General features: G+C 37.8%; 1 long non-coding RNA gene across 1 annotated transcript; it reads left to right on the top strand.

Moving 5' to 3' along the window:
• Nucleotides 1–17,258: 17,258 nt before the first annotated feature.
• Nucleotides 17,259–18,634, top strand: LOC127162280 (uncharacterized). The gene is made up of 2 exons (XR_007827294.1): nt 17,259–17,530; nt 18,372–18,634. It is a non-coding gene; the product is annotated as an uncharacterized LOC127162280 (long non-coding RNA).
• Nucleotides 18,635–22,116: the final 3,482 nt, after the last annotated feature.

Here is a 22,116-nt window from a genome sequence, read left to right as displayed (position 1 = left end):
AACTGAAACTTTGACCGAGAAACTCTCCGCGTCTTCTCTTCACTGTTTTCGCGCCTATGTAAGCCACCAACGTTCTTGTTCCCACAATGCAAATCGTAATTCAAAAATACGGAAAAACACCTGTAAAAACCAAAAACGGAAAATTTCCTGTAATTATTAGGGTATATCGTACTGTATTTTTACGGATTTTTTTACAGTGTTGTTTCCTTTCCTCGTGTCTTAGCTCCAACTCCCTTAGGTTATCTGGGAAGGATGCAAGGAAAGGAAATGAGAACGGATGAATCAAAGGATTAACATTGGAATATTCTTGACCACTCAAGCATCATCAGCTGCGCTAAAGGGATCTGACCTTATGTTTTTAAAGTTTGTTATTTAAAGCATTCATAATAAATATTAATAAAGCAAGATGCCCTGTTGAAATGTATGACATGTATGGTTTATTTAAACTGCAAAGGTAAAATATAAATGTAAATTATTATGACAGATGTGAAGGGGGAGGAGAATTAACATGTGCAACAGGTTTTTCACTGAAAAAGACTTCCGCATAGGATACACCTGTGTATCCTCACTCATAGCTCCTCTGGAAGCCTCCCAATTCCTTGATCTTTGCCTCCTCGTGGTGCAATTAGAGAACTGAGATGTCCTACAAGATACCTGAGTTTGATCGGTTTCCGGGTCATAGGATGGAGGACGGGGGAGCGAGGAAACGAGGAGGGATATTCAGAAGCATCCTAGGTTTCAGTGCCACAGAGAAACATTGGAAGATCTGAAGCTCTCATCAGTTTGATGGTGTTTATGCTACAAAAATGGAAAAACAATGTTCCTAGGGTACTTGTAACACTAATTACATTTATCCTAAGTGGATAGGCAATGCAATTTATTTTATTCCATTTCCTAAACTGAACCAAAACAGAGCAAAATTTTACATTTTTATTTGAATATCTTTAGTCCAAGTTGAAGGTCCTTCTGTGTCCCAAATTTATCAGAAACATCTTGGGACAAGTTTTTCACACTGGCAGCTGTCATTGTAAGACAGTGAGCGACAGGGTGGGGCTTACCGATAGGTCAGTTGTTCTTACTACTTCTGATTTACAACACTGTAACATTGTATGTATCACTGCAAAAGTTTTGTTCGTTTATATTCTGCATCTTTTGTCTAGTCACCAGCAGAAAGATGTGGATTCTTCAGCTTTCTCTCGTCGTTTGTCCAAACATCTGTATATTCTTTGCCTTCATCTTCTGGGGTCTTGCTGAAGGTGAGTTTAGTAGTTTAGTGGTTGTAGTTGTATTTGTAAATATATTTAAAGCATAATGTTATGGTGGCAGTTTATTAGTCTTGTTATGATGTTGTATAGATAGCATGTTGGGTTTTTTTCATCCCTAAGTCAAGGCCACCATGTTAAAATGTTAATGTGTTATAATTCTTTTCCAGGATTCGTCTGTGAGACCATCACTTGTTGTGCTCTTTATATTCTGAGGCCTGTTATGTTGATTTGGGCCTTGCCATATTTAAAATATTTTCAAGGTTTGTTTTAGCTTTTAAAAAAGCACTTTTCAGTAAATGCATATTTATTACAACATAAACGTGTCGTAAAAATCACATTAGCAATTAATGCTATTGCAGTTTGCCACTAAATTCAACCTAGCTCTGAATATTTTTGAATATATTTATGACCTTTTTTTATACAGTAGATGTGTCATTTTTAATGCCAAAGTTATACTTTATGTTGCTTCTGTCTATTTGTCTTATATAGTACTATAATTGTTTTTATCATTATGATGGAGCTTTATATTTAGAGCAAAGTTTTTTTTTGTTCAGGGCAGCATGTATATTGAAAATAGCAGAGGATCTAGGACCTTGTGGCACTACATACTTTACTGGTGATAATTGAGATGACTTCCTTTTTAAATAAACAAAGTGGTAGCGATCGGACAGGTAGGATCTAAACCATCTTAATGCCTGCCCTTGGATACTCACATAGTTATCTATTAGTATGTCATGATCTATAGTGTCAAAGGCAGCACTAAGATCAAGTAAAACTAGCAATGAGATACAGACTTGGACTGATGCAAGAAGCAAGTCATTAGTGATTTTAACAAGTGCAGTTTCTGTGCTTTGATGGGGCATGAAATTCTTCATAGATATCTTTTTTTTTTTTTTTTTGCAAGAAGGAGCTCGAACGTGTCTTCACCTGCACTCAAAGGTGGACACAAATTCACCATTACAGCAAGTAACAGTGAGTAAACCATGGTAATGTGTGTAAAAGCGGCAACCACACTGGTGCTGCTAACGGGCTATAAGCTGGCGGATTCAGGAAATCAAAACAAAACTAGTGATAGCAAGGCAATCCGGTTGTTTTAGTTGTAAAATACATCAGGGGTATATTCACACGTTTATAAGTGCAAAAATGATGATGTATAAAATTGATTTTAGATTGAAAAATAGATAATAAGAATTTAACTTGACTGAGCTCAAACTCTAAGCATGCAGCAGCAATGACCAATGCAGGGTCTCAAGAAGCATCAGACTGAGTTAGAACCAATCGGCCTACACCATCTTGAGTTTCATGAAGAAACTTTGAATATATGCATCATTTATGCATGGAAATTAAACTGTAATACAAGGTGTCAAAAAGGCCACACTAGATTTACCCATGGGTGTTTACTGAAGGGTGAAGAAGCTCCAGAATGTTAAGATTGTTGCACCAACTTGTCTATGTGTCATGTGTTTTATTCTGCCTATTTTTTTTGAGACAATGACCTTTATCATGACAAGATGGACCCAGACAAATGTGATTTTTCTAAAATGTTTTTATTATATTCTATTTATTGTATTATATAATATTATATTATTAAATGTTTAATCTGTATTTGCCATGTAATAGCCAGGGAAGCTGATATGGCAATAAATACGTCCAGTGATTTTACGGGTTTATTATGTAAAGTGTGAAAGTTTAATAAATGTACTGTAGATCATCTTTTTGTTCACAGACTACAGAAGATGGATAAAACTCACAATAATGTTCCTAGATGTGATTTTAGCGATCTATGTTCATCTATGTGCATTGAAATCTGAGAAAGGTACGGCACTTAAATTTTTAATTATGAAGCCATTTTATAATTTCTTTTGAAATAAACTCATATATTCAGGGTATCTCTGTGATCCACTGAGTAGTTGGAATTTAAAACTATTAGCCCACGTAATAACTAGCTTAGTAATTGGATACTTTTAGACTTTTAAATGATTTTTTTTCATTTTCTGTATTTCATTTAACAGATTTTTTTTTAATGGACATGTGTTATTTTATTTCTACAAGTTCTAAGATTGATGGTGTACTTTGAAGACCGTGTGCAAGGTATTACTCTTACTGTAATTATAAATGAGTATAAAATAGAAGTGACATACTTGTTGTCTTACAACATTACAACAACAGTGTTAGTAAAAGATATATGCATCAAACTTCTGTTTACAATAAAAATTAAAAGATTTAATTGTGATATCATATTACAACATTCAAAAATTATAAACCAAATTATTGCTCAATCTTTTGACACTTTAGTTGACAAATGTAAATTGTTTACAACAAATTCAGGAGTGCAGAGGAAACTGCAGACTGAGACAAGCCAACAAGGATCAAATCCATGTAAAAACTTTTTTAAAATCAATCCATAATTTAAATAGAATATACACTGTTTTTTGGGGTTTCATTTATGCAAAATATAAATAATTATAGTATTTCTGTTGTATAAAGATTATAGTATTTTGTAAGCTTAGAAAATATATTTTCTTATGTATAACTATTGATCAGTGATAACAATAGTCACATGATGAAGTGAATTACAGCAAATGTATTTGTTCTTTAATGTTTTTTGTGTGTGTGTGTGTGTGTGTGTGTGTTTGTGCATTATAGTGGATGTCTGTAATGTAATGATGTACATGTTTGGAGCAGTCGGTCTTGTTTTGCTGAACTCTGTTACACTGACAGCAGAACTGATCCTGAAAGCACGTGAGTGAATATAATCACACAGTTTTATATAACAGCAAAAATGCAAAGCAGCATCTAGAGGGTCTGGAACTGTATATACAAATGTACAAAAGATACAAAACTTTTTTTTTTTTTCTTTTTTTAATACTAAACATTAGTATTTTTGAAGTATAAACTTTACCATTGTCCATATCTTCATTCTTCATTTAATTCTTAGGAAATGGGAAGCGTTCAGTCAAGGATCTGAGAGTGCTTGTCTTTACATTTGAAGGTGTTTTTGCTTTATATTGGTTGGTTCTACAAATGCATGCTTTCTGTAAGTATCTCAAATTAAATCAATCTGACTGTTTAATGTCCCTGCAGTTAAAACTATAAATAACAACATCCAGTAATGCTCATTAATGCTTGTGTGAATGAGGTTTAGGTTATAGTAGCAGACAATGTTCAAATCAAAAGCCAAAGTCAAAATGGCTTGTAAAGCACTAACGTCAGTCCAGTCTGATACATCAATCCAGATACATAAGAGTAATTCATAAATAGAGTAAATACAGGAAAGACAAGTAAAGTAGAATTCTCTGAATTGAAGTTTAGGAACATACAAGTAGTAATGAAAAAGTATTGAACAGTTTGAGATTTCCAAAGTGCGTGCAAGTTCTTTGAAAGACCTTTTAGGCAAGAGCACCTCAACTCGGCCAGATCTCCAGAAATTTACCGCTGACTCTGATGTCTCTGTAGTGGTTTAACATGAGATGTAATTTGTTTTGGGTAAACCTATTGGACATTGACTTATTGTGATATGAGATTGATCTGCATGAATGCTGTATCAGATGCAGATAATCACGATCGCTCAGTCAATCTCTCTCTCAATACAAAACATAACACATGGTTTGTAATACAGTAATACAATAAGCTTTCAATGAAGCAACTCAACATTCCTTCATTACTACATTCTGAAGTGACATTTTGGAATTCATAATGGAGGTTTCGGCTCAGCTGTTAAACTGTCAAACTGAGATTTGAGTCTGTCGGAAGGAAGTAGTTCTGCACAACAGGGTGTTTGTAATGTATGTATTTACACACTCAGTCTGTCACTGTATAAACGCAATATCACAATTTTAAACGTGAGATACGGCTGCATATCAGCACGCTGTGATTACCTACAGCTGAATCACAGCAGTGCCGATGTACAGCCATATCTCACGTCTACGAGTGTGATATTGCTTATATATAATGTAGGCAGCTGATATGTTCCTCAATATCTAGCATACATAGCAGATGCAAACAGTGATTGAAATAAAGGAGGTCTGAAATGAGACAGGTGAAATGAGACACAAACATTTACCTACTCCATAAAGAGTCTGATTTACTTTACTTTCTGATTTTGCTCGATTGACCTTCTTAACAACTTTCTTCCTCTAATGTCTACTGTCACAAAGGGAATTCAGAATTTGATTCAACACAAACTCTAATTTTGGGAATACAACTTTATATCAACATTAATTGTGCAATTGTTTTCAAATTTGTTATCTATTGCAGATCTAAACACAATCAAAGGAACTCACTTCAGAAACAAAGACGTCATCGTGATGTAGTAATAATAATATATGTAATAATATACATGATGCATTGGCTTTTCTGAAGTCTAAGCTTTGGAGAAGGGTCTGGCTGCAGACATCTGCACTCTCAGACACCTCCACTCTCAGACAACCGCACTTCCGGAGGTGACGTCACCTGCAGTCGATTTTATTTTTACTTTATTTTAGTTATTTATTTATTTTTTAAATTGAATTTCTCAACATTTTACAACAGTAGCCAAGTGGTGAAAACAAGAAAAAAGAAACTAAATTACAATGTCACTCGCAATCGTCACCTGCATTCTCAGCTACCTGCACGTCACTTGCAATCCACACAAATGGTGCGTGTTGCCAATGGAGACAAGACGCTGTGGTCGTAAAACGATTAAAACTAATTTAATAGCATAACATACAGGGTCCTGCAAGTCATCTGTAGAAGATAAAAACAAGACCCGCAAATCCGTGGCCAGAGAACAGCAGAATATGAACGCAATGAGCAAAGTCTCTCGTTAAGCTTTTTCCTCCCGTAGAAAACCATTAACACTTCATATGGCTTAATGTATTAAGATACATTATGTGCCATTAAATGATCACATTTGTAAAATAGTTTATTAATTTAATGTACTTCTGCATATGGCCATGAATGCAAATTTTCACTTTTATACTTGCCCAGCAAACGCTTAATTTGGCAAAACGGACTAAGATGATAAAGACTAAATTCAATATAAACCTTACTGTTGTCAGATATGAACGCGCCATAAGAAAGGCATTATGTGATATTAAAAGGACCAACTCTGTATAGGCAAACAGACGTGAACCCAGTGCGTTAATAGACGTTTTCCTCCCATAGAAAATCAATATAAACAAAAGACAAGGATATAGAAACAGCTGTAGAGATTATTCTTTATGGGAAAACGCGAATGTACGCGGTGTTGCGTTTATTCTGGGCTCACCTGTTTCTGTGTAGTTGTTTTAATAATGAATAGAAGCATATTGAGTTTAGTCTTTATCATCTTAATCCGTTATGCCACATTATGCCACGTTTTGCAAAGAAAACCACTATATAGCCTACATATACATTATATTAATAAACTGTTTATCGAATTTGATCTTTTATTGCATCTTAATACATTGAGCCATATTAAGTGTTAATCTACGGGAGGAAAAAGCTTAATGAGAGACTTCATAATCTCTCGTTTATATTCTGCTTCATATTCATATTCGTTTATATTCTGCTGTTCTGTGGCCACGGATTTGCGGGTCTTGTTTTTATCTTCTACAGATGACTTGCAGGGCCCTGTATGTTATGCTAAATTAGATTTAATCGTTTAACGACCACAGCGTCTTGTCTCCATTGGCAACATGCACTGTTTGTGTGGATTGCAAGTGACGTGCAGGTAGCTGAGTGTGCAGGTGACGATTGCGAGTGACATTGTAATTTAGTTTCTTTTTTCTTGTCTTCACCACCTGGCTACTGTTGTAAAATGTCGAGAGATTCAATTAAAAACGTAAATAAATAACTAAAATAAAGTAAAAATAAAATCGACTGCAAGTGACGTCAATTCCGGAAGTGCAGTCATCTGAGAGTGCAAGTGTCTGAGAGTGGAGGTGTCTGAGAATGCAGGTGCAGATGTCTGCAGCCAGACCCTATTGAAGCTTTGACATCTTCACATAGAGTACAGATGTGTAGTTGTCAAGTCAAGTCAAGTCGAGCTTTATTGTCATTCCGCTACATGTGTGGACATACAGTGGAATGAAATGTCGTGTCTCGCAGGACCACGGTGCTACATAAATAAACATAAATATAAACATAAATACACTAGACGTAGAAACAATTTTTTAAACCTATACATGTAACTATACATATACTATAAATAATTGACTATACATACACATAACCTAAGACTATACAAGTTGTTTACATAATAACTGTGCATGATAATGTGCATAAGAGGTATTTAAAGGTTAAGAGGCAAATAGTGCAAAAAGATTTGTGGTGCGTTGACAAGTAGACATTTGTAAGTCCTTATTTGGTCCTTGTAACATTAATAAGTGTTAACAAGAAAGTGTCTGGTGCATAGAGAGAAAAGAGTGTTTCTACAGGTGGTTTGTCTAGCCCACTCACCTGTAGGTAGCACACTCAGAGGTGCACAGTGTTTTCTGTGTACATGTAGTGTTCATAGGAAAGTGTCTGGTGCATATAGAGATGAAAGAATGCGTTACTACAGGTGGTTTGTCCAGCCTACTCACCTGTGTGTAGCGCACTCAGAATTGCAAAAATTGTGTTTTGAGTTTTTCAACAGGGCTTTAACACCTCCCTCTGTAATTGGATCCTGGACTTCTTAACTGGAAGACCTCAGTCAGCCCGTGTTGGCCACAACACCTCCAGCACTACCACACTGAGCACAGGTGCCCCACAGGGCTGTGTTCTCAGCCCGCTGCTCTTCACGCTGCTGACCCACGACTGCACTGCCAAGTTCAGCTCCAACCACGTCATCAAGTTTGCTGATGACACAACAGTGGTAGGTCTCATCAGCAACAACGATGAAACACACTACAGAGAGGAAGTGGCACAACTGGTTGAATGGTGTGGTGCAAACAGTCTGTTCCTCAATGTGAGTAAGACAAAGGAGGTTGTGATGGACTTCAGGAGGAACTCTGCTGACCACCCCCCCACTGACCATCGACAGCTCGGCTGTGGAGAGAGTCAGCAGCACTAAATTCCTGGGGGTGCACATCACGGAGGATCTCACCTGGACCACCAACACCATGTCACTCTCCAAGAAGGCACAACAGCCCCTACACTTTCTCCGCCGGCTGAAAAGGGCAAGTCTCCCTCCACCCATCCTCACCACATTCTACAGGGGAACCATTGAGAGTGTGCTGACCAGCTGCATCACTGTCTGGTACGGGAACTGCAGTGCTGCTGACCGCAAGACCCTACAACGGACAGTGAACACAGCTGCAAAGATCATCGGTGCCCCTCTCCCCTCCCTTCTGGACATTTTCCTTGCATGATGCTCAGGTAAAGCCACTAGTATCGTGAAGGACCCCACTCACCCCTCCCATCATCTCTTCCAGCTCCTGCCACAGGAAGACGCTACAGGATCATCAGAGACCGCTCTGCAAGACTGCTCAACAGCTTTTTCCCCCAGGCTGTGAGAGCCCTCAATTCCAACCACCTCACCCCCCCTCTGAAACCTTATCCACAATGTAAACTGTTGAAAAACTCAAAACACAATTTTTGCAATTCTGATTTGCAATTCAGTTGCCATAATAATGTCTTGTTTTAAACACAGAACACAGAACACATCAGAGACTCATGAAATGGAAGATCTGTCTGCACCTGATACTGCTGTTTCACAGAGACAGTAATGAGAAACAGACTCATCTGCATTTTTCCTGCTGTTTGATCTGTCTGCTAAAGTTGATGTTCACAGGAGTAAAAACAAACATGAAGACTAATTCTGTGTTCATAAAGCAGACGGAATGGTAAATTACTGTGGCAAATACTTCATTTTATGTTGGTTGCTAAATCATTTTCAAAGAAATTTTTGAAAAAATGATTTGAGAATTATTTTGTGGATGTTTATGTTAACAGTTCCTTATTATCGAACACATTTTTTTTTTTTTTCATATTCATATTCATATTTTGGTACAGCTGTTACATTCATTAATTTATTCAACTTTAAACCACTGAATATTTCTTAGTGCCCCTATTATGGATTATGAAAGGTTCATATTTTGGTTTTGGGAGTCCCCATCAACAGGTTGACATGCATGCAAAGTAAAAAAAAAAACACTTTCTTTGTCTTAATTTGCTCAGCAATTCATTTTTCCAAACCCCGCCTTTGCGTGACGCTAATCTGCAGTGATTGGTCTGATGACCCAGTCTGTTGTGATTTGTCTACTGCGTGCAGTGCATGTCAGAAACGGAACACCCATAGCCATTACTGGATTATGGTAGTAATCAAAGCTATTCCCTCTGGGCTTATTAATTTAATGTGCAGCCACCTGACTTATTATAAAGTTGACAATAAAGACTGTAATTTCCTTATAAATGGTAAAAATGTATTTCATTAAAAAAAAAAATGTACTAACAAAGATATAAGACAAGTTTTTAATTAAAAAAAGAGTTATGCCATGTAATAAATTTCGCTTTCGCCAACCTCGGGATGTGAAATACGGTAGTGATGGGTACTCATGTCACAGCTGACGTTATGATTCTTGGATCACGTGTCAATTAATGTGTGGTTATGAGTACATCACATAAGAAAGATTGGTGGGATCTCTAACTTGTAGAACCTCTTCAGTATTATCAACACAAGGAAGACACAAGTTGTAATAAAATACATTTCATTAACAAGATAGACAAGAGTAATCAACAACTACTAAATGAATACCATGAATGAAGAAGGAATAAAGTGCATAAGATGCATAAAAAGCAAGTGATTATGTTGGGAGTTGCTATATCAGAGCTACGTTATCTGGAAAGATAAACTGTTGCTACTCTGAAACAAATAAGGTGAATAACCTTACTATGCATCAAACAAATATGTGTAATTTGTTATCAACTGCAATCAGCTATATAATACCTAATGTAACTTAGAAAATCATATACTGATAATATACAACAATGCCAAGGTCTCTGGAAGAGGTTTGGAAGTGATATTTACGTTCGCTGTGGTTGAGTGAGCAGTCCGGTGGCGGCGACTTCTTCCACTGGTTGCGCTGGTGGCAGTACAGTGGGGAAAGAAGCAGGAATCCGCTTCGACAGCCTTGAAGATGAAGCGCTGTAGGATGCTGATCTCCTGGAGCACCGAGGGTCCTAAGATCTGGAACACGCAGATGTAGCCCTGGAGTAGGTGCTGAAGGTCCTTAGCTTGGAACACGCAAGCAAATGTACCTGAAGTGAAGGTTTGCTCGCCGGAGCTTAACCTTGTTGCAAATGTCTTTGTGTCTTCTGCCTCTCTGGGCTAGAGACTCAGAACTGGGTCAATCCGCTTTGTCTCTCTAGGATGGAGACTCAGGATGCTGCATCAGTTGTTGTCTCGCTGGATGAAGACTCTGAACATAGATTATCTCTTTCCTCGCAGGCTAGAGGCTCAGAACATGGTCAGTCTGTTGCTGCCTCAAAAGCTGGAGACTTGGACTTGGTATCTGTTGTTGTCTCACCTTTGCAGGCCGGAGACTCAGAACGGAGGTGTTTCTGCTATTGTCTCACCCTGACAGGTGGCAGACTCAGAACTGTGTATCTGTTACTGTCTCTCCCTCGCGGGTCTGAGACTCAGAAAGTTGTTGTTCTGTTACAGTCCTTTTCTTTGCGGGTAGCAGACTTAGAACGGCGGTTTGTTCTGTTGGTGTCTTTTCCTTCACAGGACTCAGACTCGGAACGTTGGTTGTCCTGTTTGTGTCTCTTAGACATGCCGGAGACTCAGAACTGTGTATCCTGCTATAGTCCCTTCCCTCGCGGGTAGCAGACTCAGAACAAGGAGTGTCTTTTGGAAGGGTACCTTTATCCCTTTCCGATGAGGAGGAGATTGCAATTTGGTGCTTCTCCATTTCCATGCTGTGATTGGCTGGTTCCATCAGAGTGGGGGGACACGTGGTGGTCCACCCTTCTTTCCTCCTGTGGAATTTATTTGCATAGTCCAAACACAAAGCTAGAAAAGTGTCACTAAAGTTTTACCAGTGCATTTATCACTTTCCAAACCATAACCAGAATGCATTTGGCAATGTTACGAACACATTAAGTCCAAACATGATGGGAGAAGATTGAACTGTCATGCATGTATTCATTTGGACATTAACAGCTAAGTTTGTGTAAGGTGTTGCCAAACCCTTAGGAACAGTCTCAAGGTGGGTGAAGGGCACAAACTGCATTTTGACCAATAGGAAGTTCTGTCCTTCCCGGGCTTTGCACCAAAGGTGGTCTTCTTGTGCTCTTAAGAGATGTCTGGCTGTTGTCCTGGCATCTTTATCTGATGCCGTTGGACAGTCTGTTTATGTTAGTTCACCAAGATCCAATCAAAATGTAGCAAACCTATGTCCAGTATTGTGGTCAGGGAGGGCTCCTGCCTTAAACTGGGCTCTGGAATGTGCTGTCCACTACAGCCAAGAGGATTTTTTTTTTTTTTTTTTTTTTTTTTTTTGGAATTCCATCCTAAGGGATGTTAATTGGAGAAAAACATGGCTGCTTCCTTACAAGTTTTGTATTTCAAATAAGGTAAGAGAAATTCACCTGAAGATTTACACAAAATATATCCAACCAATATGTTGCTCTCTACCTTTGTGGATACTGGGAAAGAATGGTGTTTTTTTGTAACAGTTTTGATGCCAGATTTTGAACTTCCAAAATGTAGTTTAAATGCGGCTTCAAACGATCCCAAATGTGGTTGCAAACGATCCCAGCCGAGGAAGAAGGGTCTTATCGCGTAACGATTGGTTATTTTAATAAAAATAATACAATTTCTATACTTTTTAATGCCAAACGCTTGTTTTGTCTTATTCTGCCTGGACTGTTTTATTCCGGTTCATGACAGTTAGGGTATGATGTAGCGATTTAGTTCAAAGGGAAAATGTATATAAAAAATTACAATCTATGATGATTAATTACAATTATTTATATCAGTTGCCAGTAGTAACTGTAGCAGGATTAATTTTCCATCAACTAATCTGTTCGTCCAGCGAACATTCAGTATAGTTTTTGTATCAACTCTAAGAAATGATATTTTCTTGGCCATAGAAAATAACTTTCTTAAAGTACCATTGCATTAGAGCATGTAGCTCAAATCGGAATCGTAAAGGGACATTAATTTACAAGGCAGAATCAGAATCAAAACTCATGTAATTTGTGCACAAGAGTTTTATTAACGAATGACTAACACATAACTAATCTAAACAAACAAACATGAAATCACTTATACATGGGGGGAATGGTCAGTGAGAGCAGTTAGAGAGACAAGGAAATGAAGCTATGAAAAGAGTCAGTTAACCACCTGAGTCAAACCATCAGCACTGTCTACAGCTTATACTAAACCTCTGTTTTGTTTAGTTAAATGTATGATACTTGCATTGCCTTGGTCGTTGAACAAGTGTCCGAATGCAGTCTCGGGTGAAAGTCTTGATGGTTGGAGCAGTGGTGTATTGGAATCGCGATCACGTTCTTCCGGGTCCGAAGAGTGATGAACTCTAAAGATGTTCTGACTCGATGGTGACTGAGAGTTTTTTCCCATGTGAATGTAGGGGATCTACAGAAGTCAATTTTGCTCAAAGGGAATCATTTAAGATTGAACAGAATCTCCGTATACAGCGGATCAATGAATCGGTCAGTGATTCATTGAGCGAGCCGTATAACATCAACACTGTACTGGATACTAATATCCAAAATATAGTGAAAACACTATTTCTTAGCACGGTAACAAGGTCGGCAGTTTAAGACATTAATTTATAAGCACAAAACACAAGATACTTCTCTTTTCAATATGAATAGGAATTTATTGGAAAAACCTAAGACATATAAACTAATCTAACACATAGACGCGCATTCACACATTCATACAAGTTGCAGAAAGAGAGAGAGATGAGGAAAGAATGAGTTTAGAAGAGTGAAAATGTGAAATCCCAAGTTTATAGCATACGTATATGCAATTGCTTAGACCTGAACAACCATCAATCATTTAATTAACCCTCGCGTTGAGTTTCTTAGTGAGGTTATTAAACGCTATATTAATGCACCAGTTCAGCTAGAATCTGGAGGTTGTACTTGCGTTGCCTTTGTGTTAAGGGGTTTCCTTTGATGACGTCGTTGCAGAAAGGGGTTCCCCAAGGTTGCTGATTGGTTGGAAGTCCGTGGTCGTTGGAGGTGATGTCTTGGGCGTTGGCTGGATGATGGAGTCGTGTATGCTGGTTGAAGTTTTGAGGCAGGCACGAAGTCTGAGACACGGCTTAGCGGCAAAACTTAACTTAGAACACGAAACTCTCAACGGAAAGAAAAGATTAAAGTAAAAGAAAGAAATGTGACGGTCTCCTCATGTTTTCGTTAGAGGAGTGGCTGGCGTGCAAGCCAGGAAGCGATCAAAGAACGCAAAAAGCAGCGGCAAATTATGGCAAAAAGCATGGCTAAAAGAGATGGCACGAAGCACAAACTAAAAGCACAAGCTAACTAATAGCTAAAAGCTAAAAGCAACGGCTAAAAGCATGGCTAGGAGCGATGGAAATAGCTAAAAGCAAAATTTGATGGTGTCCTGTGGTTTTAAACTCAGTTTTGGACACATCCCAAAATGGTGTCTTGACCAATTAAATGTTGTCTTAACTCAGGATATTGCTATGTTTCTCCTCCCAAAACATAAATCAGCATGTTATCTTATCAGTCACATGGTCAGAATTTTCCCGCTCTTGCAGAGTATAATTTGGCCATGATTCCTATAACATGAATACAACACATTTGACAATGAATTGATTGGTGGAAACATTCAAAGCATGAATTTTCAAACTCATACATACCAAACATGAATATAAACCCTTAAGCTATTCAATAGTTATTAAAAAGGACATACACAACGAGTGATTAGAACATAATAGACAAATGTGTGGGTGGCATACATAGCAGGGAGTTATGCAATGGTCTGATGTTCATTCATATGTCCTTTTAAGCATCGTTTTGGTGCATATTTAGGTAAAATGGACAGTCTCTGCCATTCTGTGAACTAAGGGCATGTTCCAAGGAACAAAGGAATTTAGAAGAAACTTGGTCTGGTTCTTGTCTTGGGTGGGGGAGCACCACCCAACAAAGTTTCCTCATGTGATGGTCCTGATGTGCTGCATCTTTGACCATTAATCTTGGGTTTCTCGCCCCAATATTGATAATCTCCTTCCTGAGATGGGATTATCAATAATTGTGTTCTTTTGTTTTAATGTTGCAAGTTGTTCAAAGCTGTGAAAGTTAGTTGGTTAGGCTTACTTCAGGCTGGCTGGCGCCAGGGTATCCTGGACAGATTTATGACGTGGTTCTGGGCCCCTTTGTGGAATTTGGCTCTTTGGTTTCAACCAAATGTTCTGATCGAATCTTCCATTTGTCTGATTCGCTCTGATACCCTACAGAAAATTGAAGAAGAACCAAGAGCTGAGAGGTACCCAGCTGAAATCCTATGATCTTTTGGGGAATGGAAAGACAAGGCCGCAAGGCCTGGCACAACTTAGAGAAGTCCCGACGAGTTCTAGCTCATCCTTCTCATTCTCTTAGGTTCTAAAAGAACCACTGACTGACGGAGGCGAGTCACTCATGTGAGACGAGTAAAGAAAACAAAAAACGCGGAAGAGAGAAATGTCTGTTCGAGGACCTTTTATGAAGATGAATTCCAGGGTTGAATGAAAATCTCTGGCTCTTTGTGGTCAAGAGCCACAGCTCTATATGTCGGGCCCGCCAGGCACGTCCTGTGCCGGTTTAGGCTCCCCGTGGGTTCCTCTACACTGGCAGCAATCGGAAGGTTTTGCAGAAGACAGCGAAGAGAGAAGAGAGTGGGGGAAGAAGAGAGAGTTGCATTTAAGGCCTCTGGAGGCTGCGCCTCCAGGAGGTCCAAGAAACAATGGTAACTTTCACCTTTGGAGGGAAAGTTTACTCTCTGTCTGTGAGCATGGTATTTTGCAGGTCGCCAAGCAAGACATGTTCCTGGATCAACATGTTTTGTTGATCCTGTATCAACATTACTGTACAAAAATATAGACTTAACCCAATCCCTACCCCTAAACCTAACCATAACCACAATTTATTCCTAAAATCAGAAGGAAATGATAGCTAATTAAGAAAGGTGTAGGAGCATCAAACTGTTATTCTAAGTCTAAAACTGATATTTCCTGAAAAGTTATCTCTCAATTCTGATTGGCTGATTGAAATGTTGTTCCAGGATCAACAAGGATGTTGATCCAGGAACATAGTGTACTTGGCGAAATCACGTTCACCGTATTTTGCATATGTAATTCGATTGGGTGTTGATGCAAAACTACTAAGGATTTTAAAAAACACTAATATGTTGCAAAGATATCAACATATAATATACACCACCATTTAGATGATCAAAATACAAATTCAAAGAGACCAAACATGCCATAGGTAAGTTATACTACACTAGAGATCTATCATAACAGAATACAATGAAAAACACAAAACGACAAGGCAATAATAGTAAAACTATACACAATGATCTGGGCTATGTGTGATGGAAGGTCAAGGGTAGGTTTGTCTGTAAATGAACAGTAAAGAGTCTATATCTATAGGCATTGTGTCTTTCCTATGGGCAAATGTAGCATGGGCAAATGTGCATTCCTTTGGGGCAATAAAACCCATATTATCAGATGGTCGACCCTGGCAACTGAGCCCTTTTGGGGTGTTAGTTGCTCTGAGCAGTTGTCTCCAGAACTCCAGCATAGCTGGCTTGTTGGTTTTAAAGATTATTTGTTAAATGTAACAAATAACTGTATGTTTGATCGGTCCAGATGCTACAATGACGAAAAACTCTGATCTCATATCTCCCTCTGTCAGGTCACGGGTTTTGTCTGTTACTTCTCCTGCACATGCTTTTTGTTTTTCATTTCAGTGAAAGTGGCGGCCACAAGCAACTGTTTGTCCTTTGCAATCAGCGCGACCGTGCACTTGATTATAGCTGATTCCATTTCTTTCATTTTCTCTGCTCTATTTCTACTGCTTGTTTTCATTTATTCTTTGCTAGTGTCGTTTTGACTTTACGTTCTTTTAGTTGTCCCGGTCAGTTGTTATGTTTTGTTTTTTTTTCTGTTTGCCCAGCTATTCCTCTTGATGCCTGATTTCTCCGCAATCTTTGGACTTAGTGCTCATCTTACACTGTAAATAAAAAAAAATAAAAAAACAAACAAACAAACAAACAAAAAATCCGTAAAAAACGGAAAAAGTACTGGCAGCTTATTACCTGCACTTTGTACCGTAAATTTACAGTCTGTTGTTTTACAGTCTGCCACCAGTAAAAAAACAGACTTTTTCTGTTTTGTGGATTTATATTTATATATATAAAGCAAATACATCCAGCACAATACACAAATTGAACATGGTTTATTTTTACTTCATGTAAACATTCTTAAAAGTGCATTCAATGGCTTTCGTTTGCCTTAAGTGGGCTAGGACTAAACAATATCAAGTACTAAATTTCTCATTTAACAGTGTGTCAAACTTTGAAAAATGCCTGTATTGTAAAAGACAGTTTTGCTTTAAACAGTAACAGACAGAATAAAAAAAAAAGAAAGAAAAGAAAACATGAGCATCTGTACAACACAGGTGTTGCACTAAAAAGTGGTCACAAAATTTAAACTTCAAACTGTAAAACAGTCAAGATTCAAAACTTTTTTTCTTATAAGAGAAAACAATATTGTTTAGAGGGATAGTTCACACAAAAATGTTAATTCAGTCAATTACTCAGCCTCATTCCATTCTAAACCCATTAGACTTTCATTCATTTGTAGAACACAAATTAAGAGTATTTTTAGTTAAATCTGGGTACTTTCTGTCCCTCTATTAATAGTCTATGCTAGTGTTGTCAAAATACCCGGTACTTCGGTACCAAGTCGGTACTAAAAAAAATTAAATGTTACGGTACCAGGTTTTCTTAAGTACCGGTGGTACCGAGCACCCGGTCAATCCGGTTCTTGCTGCGCTATGCGAAAAGTGCGCAGTTGCGTCTTCTTCATAAAAGCACAAAGACACGGCGACCGGTGGTGCTGCCGATGCGGCTGCTCTGAATCCGCTTGTTGAAAAGAAAGGAGGAAGGAGCCACGTGTGGAAATATTTTGTATTTGCGACTGATGACAAGGGCAACATCATAGATCATCAGAAACCCACTTGCAAACGGTGTCATCGAAGTTCTTTCTCAAAAGGAGGAAATACATCGAACTTAATAAAACACCTCAAAGACCGACACCCAGATTTAATGAAAGTTCAAGCAGGTAAGTTTTAATTTAATTTTATATTTAGAGCTTCTGTTATAAAAATTATACGTTAAATAAACATCGCCATTTGCTTAGTTAATCGTTAGCATAAGCGCGGCTAATGCTAACGCGAGAATTAGAATAAACTTCTTTATTAAGTGTTTAATGCTCCTATAGCATTTATTAAAAAAAAAAAAACAGGACATGATAGTGTACTATTTTTACACACCTGAGGCTTTTAAATGACCCGTGTAGCTAAAATATGTGTGATAGAGAACAAATGTACAAATGTATGGTTAATGCCTTAAAATCGGTCCATCAGAAAAGCAGTTCTAGGCTATGAAATATAGTTTGCGCAGTTTGATTAAATAAAAGTAGTCAAATACAGTCCTGTATAGTTTGGTAAAAGATACTATTCATTAACATGACTTAATATATTATCTAACATAAATTTACAGTGAGTGAACATTAATTAATATGTGTGAATGTTGTTTTATACAAACATTTGATCGTTCATGTTTGTTCATTGTGCGTGAAATAATGTCAACAGATACAACTTTTAATTTAAAATAAATTATGAATACATTTTGAAATTAAGAAGAATAATTGCTATGTAACACTTGTTTATTAAGTCATGTTAAATGTTATCTTTTTGTAAAGTGTTTTTAATACTACAGTTTCCGTCTGTGTAACATTGATATCTTACACTCAGTATAAGTAATCTTATCTAACTTTGTTATAAAAAGCTGAGGTTTATTTACTGAAAAGTTATATATAAAGTTCTGTTTGGTGTCAATCTAATATTGCATCAGACTCAGCCCATTGTTTTACTGAAGTATATTATATTTTCCTTTTACAGCTGCAGGCTGAAGAAGACCACGAACCAAACTCCTAAGCAGACAATGGTTCCAGATGCTTTTGAGCAGCAGAAGTACGACAAAAAGGCAAGAAAACTGAACCGAGCTGTTGCTGAATTCACATGTATGGATTAAGTGCCAGTTTATACAGTGAAAAATGGGGATTCCAGCAAATGCTTCATCACCTCAGCTCAAAATACCAGCTTCCAAGTCAAAACTTTGTTTTATTTTTGTTTGTTATAAATAAAAATAGTGTGTTGTTCAATTCATGTTTTTGTGTTTTGATTTGGTACCGAAATTGGTACTGAGAACCGTGGATTTTCACTGGTAGTGGTACCGAATACTGAAATTTTGGTACCGTGAAAACACTAGTCTATGCAACTACCATTTTCAAGGTCCAGAAAGGTATAACGTATGTGACTCCAGTGGCTTGACAACAGAAAAGGTGATGATTAAAGTGATGCAATTCATTATAGGGGATGTATTATTTCCCATTTAACTGCATGTTTAATGCAAGTGCCATTTTTTCAATTAAAAAAAACAAAAAAACAAAACAAAACTCAATTACATGGATTTTCGAAATTGTTCATGCAAGAGTCTTGGAGGAATGCATAGCCACTTGGTTGCCTTCATCTCAAACCATGTTCAGGATTTCTTCACAGGAAAATTCTAAAAGAAATGAATATGACAAAAAATGAAATGAATTAAACTGAACTACAGAGTAATATGCAGGTTGGAGTGGAATAGTCACCATACAGTATTTTAAGTTCATTAAATCAACTGCAATACATAATACTTTCCAATTATTTATACATTGCTTAACTTACATTTCCAATAGTCTCCATTTGCATTGGTCATATGAGCTTGTCAAATCAACTATGTCTTAAAATATACTTCATTATTTTCAACTAAAAAAACAACAACATGACCAAATGCTTCATACACTTTTTATAACATACGTGTTGCTTACTTCTGTATGAACTCCAGAGTAATTGCCGCCTCCTCTGGGTATTTTGTAACTCACAACCACAACAGGAAAGAAGATTTGTTCATTAACGTCTCAAACGACAGCAATCTTGAACTGCCCATCACCTTTAACAAAAAAGACATTACAAAATGACATAACGGCAAGCATCTTTGAACACCTTTGAAGGCATGTTCTGCAAACAACTTCACATTGTTGTAAATAAATGACTCAATAATTATTTTCTTTCCCATACTTAACACTAATGTTAAATAAAACTGTTAATAAAGCAGAATACAAACCCATGATAAGAATGCAGGTGTGCTGGAGATTCACAGTACAGCAGCAATCACGTCCTGTCATTAGAAAAGAAAACGAAAGAAACACAATGGTCATTTTGACATAATGTCATGCGCATTTGTCCATTAGAGTACGACAGATAACTCGAGGAGCTGACGTTACTGGCACGTGTTGCACCCCTGAAAAAGGGGAAATTAGGACATCAATAAAACACCACATGAACTCGTACTGCTGCTATGCATTGAGCTGTATTGGCTGTGTAATTTCTGTCTTTCTTCAACAGTTATCACATGCGTAACAGAATTGTGAATAAGTGAAAACATTAATACAATACATCACATTAGCATATGTTCAAAGCAAATATTACAAACAACACTTTATGTAATACACTTTCTTTTAACTTAACACTCATGTCTGTGTGTCCACTTACAACTGTAGCATGAGTCATTTCTTTGTGAAAATACTAGTTCTTTTAGTTTTCAACATCAACTAGTCCTTCAGAAACGTTTCCACATTACATGAACGAGATAACGATTCAGTTAACGATTCTGAGTCCCAGCTCAATGAAATACTATTTCAACAGTCTATTCTCAATCACTGAACTCACTGCAAAATACAAATAACATTAACTCTTTTGCACACAACATTTACTTTCAATTAATATCATACAAAATACATTTTCGCTCAACTTTAAATGCTATATGACATACATTATCTTCACGTCCCTCGTGGTTAGCATAGGTAGCATAGGTTATCATTTCGGTATCAAATACCGTATTTTCACAGAAATAACTGAACTCATGAAAACGATATCACTTTAACTTTCAATGAAAATACGTTGCTGTATATTTCATACCTGAAAAAGGGGAAATTAGGACATCAATAAAACACCACAAGAACTTGTACTGCTGCTATGCGTTGAGCTGCATTGGCTGTGATGCACAGCGTAGTTCGTGTCAGCTACTGCAGTTTTCGATTTCCCCCTACTGGACACTCATTGAATTACACTTCATTTTCTTCACAAGTTAATCCACAGAATTCAAGACAATAACTTTAACTGTACTGATCTCATCAAATTATATAAATCATATTGATTTTAACTCTATTTATATTCACGTTGAATCAAATTGATTCTGTAACACCCTTTTTAAAGATCGTTTTGATCTTTTTAACCACTACATACTCCCCCACAAAATTAGATGTCGTCCCGACATCTTGTAATTTACCTTCTTTGTGGTAACAGTCTTTGTGGTCTTTATTTCATGTGGACTATGCTGTTTGTATCAAAATCAATGTTTTCTTAGTCTATATCATACAGCAGTCTATCTCTGGTATCTGTATGCAAGGTATTGGTAAGGATTATAATAGGGCACTGGGTTTGTCCATGGTGGCACTGTTTGTTGTCGAAAGTAAGGCATATTCCGATACTGTTGACCTTCTACAGCTTGTGTTATAGCAAGCAGGGGTTCCAAGGTGATCATAACTGAACAGTCGAGGGGCTCGTCTTTCTCTGTGAGGTCTAGAATGTCTCTCATTTAATGCAGAATCATTGTGTGGCTCAGGTGATACTGTGTGCTCAACTTCAATCCATTCGTTATGGTGTTCTGTCACTAAAGAGTCCTCGGCTTGAATCAGTTCTTCATCACTGTCTTCACCTGGACATTCTTCCTGTGAAAACTCAACAATGTCTACTCCTTCTCCTACATCCTCACCATCTTTGGTCTGCCCGGCCAGTTCACTTGCCTCCCTTTCTAGCTCATCAGGATCTCCGTCACTCCCTTCTCCCCTGTGCTGCTGATTTGGTGAGTAATAAAGACAGAACTTGTCCTCATCCTCATCCTCTTCATCTTCACCTTCATTAGATTTTACAGCATATCTTCTCTTTTGCTTTGTCATCCTTTTTTCTAAATTAGCAGCCATGTCAGATTGCCCTTCCACTGGCAGATGGTCACATGACAGCAAGAGGTTACGGTGTAAGATGCTAGACCTTATTCAGGGACTCCTTCCAGTTTGTCTTCTGTGTCACACGTACCAGATCACGTGAGGTCACGAGGACCCGGAAGTAACTTCACGCAGGTATTTAAGCAGGAAGCAGGTGTTGTTTTGCACCAGACATTGAGTTCATGCTCGACTCCACGTCAGGTCCCATCTCCAAACCAACTCACGTGAGTAATTTCTCTGCTCTTCAGAGCGCTTATTTACCTGTCTGTGTGCGTGTGAGAACGCGGATTTCTTGGTGGAAATCTCTACTCCTTATCGGAGCGTTCTCAGAACAAACTGCGTGATTTACCTGCTCACTCGTGCATATCCGCGTTTGAGTCTTCCGTCACGCTACAAGGGGACTTATCTCGAACCTTGCATTTCTTGTCCAGCCTCCGTGACAGAATGTCTGGTCCCGAAATGGTCCCGACGGATCTGGAACAATTGTGGGGTGTGATCCAGCAGCAGTCGGGGGAAATCATGAGTCTGCGGCAGGAGCTGGT

This window comes from Labeo rohita, unplaced genomic scaffold, assembly GCF_022985175.1.
Source record: "Labeo rohita strain BAU-BD-2019 unplaced genomic scaffold, IGBB_LRoh.1.0 scaffold_873, whole genome shotgun sequence".
NCBI lineage: Eukaryota > Metazoa > Chordata > Actinopteri > Cypriniformes > Cyprinidae > Labeo > Labeo rohita.
The sequence above is the reverse complement of the archived record's forward strand: the minus strand, read 5'-3'. Positions and strand labels throughout refer to the sequence as shown.